At 40.2% G+C, this 6,515-nt stretch overlaps 1 non-coding gene across 1 annotated transcript; it reads left to right on the top strand.

Annotated features, from left to right (window-relative positions):
- Positions 1-1,592: 1,592 nt before the first annotated feature.
- LOC111819764 (U6 spliceosomal RNA) lies at positions 1,593-1,699 on the top strand. The gene has a single exon (XR_002823336.1). It is a non-coding gene; the product is annotated as a U6 spliceosomal RNA (small nuclear RNA).
- The last annotated feature ends 4,816 nt before the right edge of the window (positions 1,700-6,515 follow it).

Below are 6,515 nucleotides of genomic sequence, written 5' to 3' on the forward strand. Positions count from 1 at the left end.
CATTTCAAATAGTCATTTAAACAATAGATAGTTTATGGAAATCTAATACTAATAGAAACAAGGCCACTCACTTTTCAAAATATGCCAGAATTCCATCTATTAGAGAAATTAATTTGAAATGTGAATGATACCATTTCAATACGTATCGAGTTCCTGCTATGTACACAACACCATGTTAGGCACTGGAGGGTGGGTGGCAAAGCTTAAGGGGAAACCAATGCTCTTCACATGAACATCACTTAATCAAAGAGAAAGAAGAGCATAAATCATTTTAATTAAAAATACAAACATTAATTAATAAATCTACAACACAATATATATCCCAACTAATAATTATTTGTGAAATGAAAGGGATCAGTAGTAAGTAACATCAGGTCACATATTTTTAACTAACATGATGAAATCACACAGTACATACACAGGGATACACTATTGTGGAGGAGAAAAACGAGCACATCTTGATTTTTTTTAATTATGACCACTACACCAGGGGTCAATGAGCTTTTTTCTTAAAGGACTAGATTGTAAACATTTTCACCAGTGCAGTTCATACAGTTTTTATCATAACTACTCAGCTCTGCCCTTGGAGTGCAAAAGTGGCCATAGACAATACGTAAATGAATGAACATGCTCCAATAAAGTTTTATTTTCAAAAACTGGCTGATGGGCCAGGTTTGGCCTGTGGCCAGTTTGCTGACCCCTACTCTATACAATGCTTAAATTACATCCTGACAAGCAAATTTACACATGAGAGTATGGTATTTGTATGTGATGAAACAATCACCTCAGAAGGTGACTCTAAAGATGAGAACTCCATCACGTGCCTATTTTGTACTGATTCCCATGTTGCAATTACTCAGTAAATACTGAACAGGGGCCATTTAATGACTTACTGCGGGGGAAGATAAAACACTAGAGGATACATTTCATGGAGTAATTTTGTTATAGCCTCAGGGGATAGGCTAGATAAGTTGCAGAGTTTTTACCTTTTCCGGTTTCTAAAGTTTTATGATTTATTCAAGATGAATTAATGCAATAGTTTTCAACTTTAGATTCCATATACTAAAGTTAATTAGGCTACAACCACTAATCAGAATAAACTATTTCTTTAAATGACAAGAAAAAACATTTTTTCACGTTTTCTTAAAAGAGAAATATTACAAAAATACACATACAAAAAAATTGAACTGAAGGTAATGTAACCCAACTGCAAATACCAACAGGTACCCTAAATTAGAAGATATATTTGGCCTCTCTAATTTTAATTCAGAGTTTACCACATTGACTACATTTTTTATTGCCTAAGAAATTGTAAGAATGAAATATTGCAGCTTTTATTCAAAGATGAATGATCATGAAGGCTGAAAGCAAAACTGTATGAAATGCTTGCAATAAAGAACTCAATATCTATGCTGTAAATATAGTAATAAAATTGTACTTTGCATTGCAAATGGTATCTTTTGTGTTTCTAACTAGCCAGTTTTCAAATGTTGAAAAAGACTCAACATTCTGCACTGAGTCTATAACCCTTGATTAGCCAAAATGTAATTTTTAAGTCGTGAAGTGTAAATGTTTAAAACACATAGATTTTTGTGCACGCTTTGGCTGCACATATACTAAAATTGGAATGATACAGAGAAGATTAGCATGGCCCCTATGCAAGGATGACACACAAATTCATGAAGTGTTCCATATTTTTAGGAGAATGAAGAACACCAAAGAAACAAGGAAAGTATTAGCCCAGGAGACAGAAAGGGCCATGTAAACCAGAGACTTCATCAGCCTGAGACCAGAAGAACTAGATGGTGCCCGGATACCACCAATGACCGCACAGACAGGAAACACAACATAGAGTCCCTGATGGAGCAGGAGAAAGGTGGGGTGCAGAACCCAAATTCTAGTAAGAAGACCAGACTTAATGGTCTGACTGAGCCTGGAGGAACCAGGGAAAGTATGGCCCCCTGGACTCTCTATCAGCTCAGAACTAAAACAATTTCTGAGGCCAATTCTTCAGACAGTGATTGGACTGGACTGTGGGACATAAAGTGATACTCATAAGGAGTGTGCCTCTTAGCTCAAGTAGATATAAGAGACTAAATGGGCAGCTGCTGTCTGGAGGTGAGACGGGAAGGCAGAGAGGGCTAGGAGCTGGTGAAATGGACATGGGGAATCAAGGGTGGAAAAGAGGAGTGTGCTGTCACAGTATGGGGAGAGCAATTGGGTCACATAACAATGTATGGATAAATTTTTGTATGGGAGACTAACCTGAAATGTAAACTTCATTTAAACTACAACAGTAAACAAAAATAAATAAATAAAACACATAGATTTTTAAACACAAATAGCACAAGCTTATGATACACCAAGTGTAATTTAGAAATTGGTGAGATGCTTGTCTACTTGTTGTTGTTAGGCGCCATCCAGTTGGTACCAACTCACAGCGACTCTATGTACAACAGAACGAAACACTGCTCTCTGTCCTGCGCCATCCTCACAATCGTTGTTATGCTTGAGTCCATTGTTGCAGCCACTGTGTCAATCCATCTCATTGAGAGTCTTCCTCTTTTTCCCGTACAATCCACTCTACCAGGCAAGACGTCCTTCTCCGGGGACTAGTCCCTCCTGATAACACGTCCAAAGTATGTAAGATGAAGTCTCACCAGTCTCACTTCCAATGAGTGTTCGGGCTGTACTTCTTTCAAAACAGATTCGTTCATTCTTCTGGCAGTCCATGTTATATTCAATAGTCTTCCCCAATACCACAATTCAAAGGCTTCAATTCTTCTTCGGTCTTCCTTACTCATTGTTCAGCTTTCACATGCATATGAGGCAATTGAAAACATCATAGCTTGGGTCAGGCAACCTTAGTCTTCAAGGTGACATCTTTGCTTTTCAACACTTTAAAGAGATCCTTTGCAGCAGATTTACCCAATGCAATGCGTCTTTTGATTTCTTGACTGCTGTTTCCATGAGTGTTAATTGTGGATACAAGTAAAATGAAATCCCTGACAACTTCAATCTTTTCTCTGTTTCTCATGATGTTGCTTATTAGTTCAGGTGTGAGGATTTTTGTTTTCTTTATGTTGAGGAGTAATCCATACTGAAGGCTGCGGTCTTTGTTCTTCATCAGTAAGTGCTTCCTCTTCACTTTCAGCAAGCAAGGTTGTGTCATCTGCATAACACAGGTTGTTAATGAATCTTCCTCCAATCCTGATGCCCCATTCTTCTTCATATAGTCCAGCTTCTCGGATTATTTGCTCAGCATACAGACTGAATAGGTATGGTGAAAGGGTGTAACCCTAACACTTACCTTTCCTGACTTTAAACTGCGCAGTATCCCCTTGTTCTGTCTGAACAACTGCCTCTTGATCTATTTACAGGTTCCTCATGAGCACAATTAAGTGTTCTGGAATTCCTATTCTTTGCAATGTTATCCACAATTGGTTACGATCCACACAGTTGAATGTCTTTGCATAGTCAATAAAACACAGGTAAACATCTTTCTGGTATTCTCTGCTTTCAGCCAAGATCTATCTGACATCAGCAATGTATCTCTGGTTCCCTGTCCTCTTCTGAATCCAGCCTGAATTTCAGGTAGTCACCTGTTCACATATTGCCACAGATGCTTTTGAATGATCTTCAGCAAAATTTTACTTCAATGTGATATTAATAATATTGTTCGATAATTTCTGCACTTGGTTGGATCACCTTTCTTGGCAATAGACATAAATAAATCTCTTCCAGTTGACTGGTCCAGTAGCTGTCTTCCAAATTTCTTGGCGTAGACAAGTGAGGACTTCCAGCACTGCATCCATTTGTTGAAATATCTCGATGGAGATTCCGTCAATTCTTGAAGCCTTATTTTTCGCCAATGCCTTCAGTGCAGTTTGGACTTCTGTCAGGACCATCGGTTCCTGATCATATGCTGTCCCTTGAAATGTTTGAACGCAGACCAATTCTTTTTGGTATAATGACTCTGTGTAATCCTTCTATCTTCTTTTGATGCTTCCTGTGTCTGTTAATATTTTCCCTATAGAATCCTTCACTATTGCAACTTGAGGCTTGAATTTTGAATTTTTTAAAAATTTTTTGAAAGACCCTAGAACTCTTAAAATAATTTTAGGGAAAACATTTTTAAAACTTATTCTACAATATAAGGAGTCCTTGTGGCTCTGTGGTTAAGCACTCAGCTACTAACTGAAAGGTTGGTGATTCGAACCCACAAGCTGCTCAATGGGAGAAAGATGTGGCAGTCTGCTTCCATAAAGATTACAGCCTTGGAAAACCTATGGGGCAGTTCTATTCTGCCCTATAGGGTTGCCAGGAGTTGGAATAGACTGGATGGCAAAGAATTTTTTAATGTATTATTCTCCAGTATAAAAGACGCTGAATTTAATGAGCATAAATAAACTTTAAGAAAATGTTTAAGGGTTCTATACCTCTACAAATATTTATGAGTGATCTGTTGTTGTTGTGTGCCATGGAGTTGATTCCAACTCATAGTGACCCTACATAAGACAGAGTAGAACCATAGGGTTTACTAGGCTGTAATCTTTACTGGAGCAGATTGCCAGGTCTCTTCTCCCACCAAGATGCTGGTGGATTCAACCCGCTGACCCTTTGGTTAGCAGCAGAGAGCTTAACCATTGTGCCACCAGGGCTCCTATGAGTGACCTAGTCTATGTAATTCTACTTGAGAATCATTCTTGAGATATTGGCCAGCTCCAAATATTACACAATTATAACTTTGCACTTTGAATCACTTAGAGTCATGTTAATAATATATTAAACATTGATTCTGCCCATAATACAGAAAATGCATAGGAGGTCATATTGACTCAGTTGAGGTCATATACTGTTTTAGCATTTGTCAGTCTCCTGTTGACTTTTCTGCCAACAAATAAAACCAAGTAATGATATCTTTTTATTTGATTCAGCGATATGCTGTAGACCTATTTCATATACTTGCAATTGCTAGAGTATCTTGGCCTGTGGTGACATAGGTGACAAATAGAAATAATAACCCGAATTAAACAGCAACAACACCAAGTTCATGCAAAAGCTCTCTAATTAAAAATAGTTTGGCTACATTGGTCTTTTATAATTGATTGAATTTTCCATTCCATGTTTGTTAACATATAAGAGAAAACCAAGGAGGCAAGGCCAAGATGGTGGAGTAGTGAGACGCTTCCAGTGGACCCTCTTACAACAAAGACCCCAAAAAACAAGTGATTTGATTATATATGGCAATCAGGGAGCCCAGACCTTCAAAGGCAGACTTGACGAACCTGACTGAGTGGTAGGGGGAGGGAGAGATGGTTCGGAAGCAGTGAGGAGTTGATAGAGTGACCAGGTGAGAGCCTGAGCCCTTCAGGCCTGACCAGCTCATGGGTGAGCGGTGAGGCAGACAAGCAGCGGTACTTGGGAGGTTCGTTTTCCACACTAGGAGAGATCCAGCCCTTGACAGTCTACACAGCCACCCAGAACCAGTGAGAAGCAGCCCTAATTGGCAAAAGATAAGTACTTGTGTATAACTTATCCTACGGATCAAAAACACCCCCCTCGGGAAAAAACTCTCCTCAATTTACATCTCCACTCACTGCTCTACACTGGGTCCCAGACCGGCTTCAGCAATTGCCAAGTCCCGTAGGCAAGAAGTAGGATCTGTTACACGCCCGGAGCCATTCTCCCTGCCTTGGAAAGTGAACAAATTAACAAACGGGAAAAAATAAACTGTCAGCTCCCCTACGCCAGGAACTGAGGGTAGGAACATCTCCTTTGCCTAGGCACAGAAATAAGGGATCCACGGACTTTGAGTGCCTTTCCCCCTGCATAGACTTGTGCACACCCATCTCAATAGAGTAGGCCCTCATTACAACAGTACCAGAAGTCTTAACTTCAACTATTTCAGCTGTGACATGGCAGGTTCGTGACATTTGACACTGCTCTGCCCATTAAGCAGGATCATCACCTACCCACATCAGGGGCCTGAGAACTGGTATCTCCAGCCACGCCACCTAGCCACCTGCCATAGGGGCCCATGAATAAGAGGTGCCCCCCAGTCCTTACAGCCAACAGCATTAGGTACTCATAGTCCAGCTGCAAAACCTACCCACCTATGTGCTCTAGACAGCAGGGACACGTCTTCCTCCTGGACACTTGGGGGTAGCCGTCAGCCCCTGGCCTTGCTCAGAGCATGTCCCCCTGCTTCAGCCAGATGCCTGTGCCTACACCAATCACCCATGCCTGCCTAGGACTGTAAGTGAGAACCTACACCACACACTTGGTGGCTATCTACCTGGGCACCTGAGCTGAATCCATACAGGAGTGGGCAAACTCCTCAGCTCACATACCTAGTAACAGATCTGACCACTGATGACAGGACATTAGAGTTTCAAAGGTGCCAATAATCAAACTAGCTCATATAGGCAGCCTATTTGGGCATATCAAAACAAAACTAGAATCTAGGACACAGTAAGAAAACATAAAATAAATAAATATAATAACTTACTGAT

The sequence above is a fragment of the Trichechus manatus genome, unplaced genomic scaffold (genome assembly GCF_000243295.1).
Source record: "Trichechus manatus latirostris isolate Lorelei unplaced genomic scaffold, TriManLat1.0 scaffold00017, whole genome shotgun sequence".
NCBI classification, from domain to species: domain Eukaryota; kingdom Metazoa; phylum Chordata; class Mammalia; order Sirenia; family Trichechidae; genus Trichechus; species Trichechus manatus.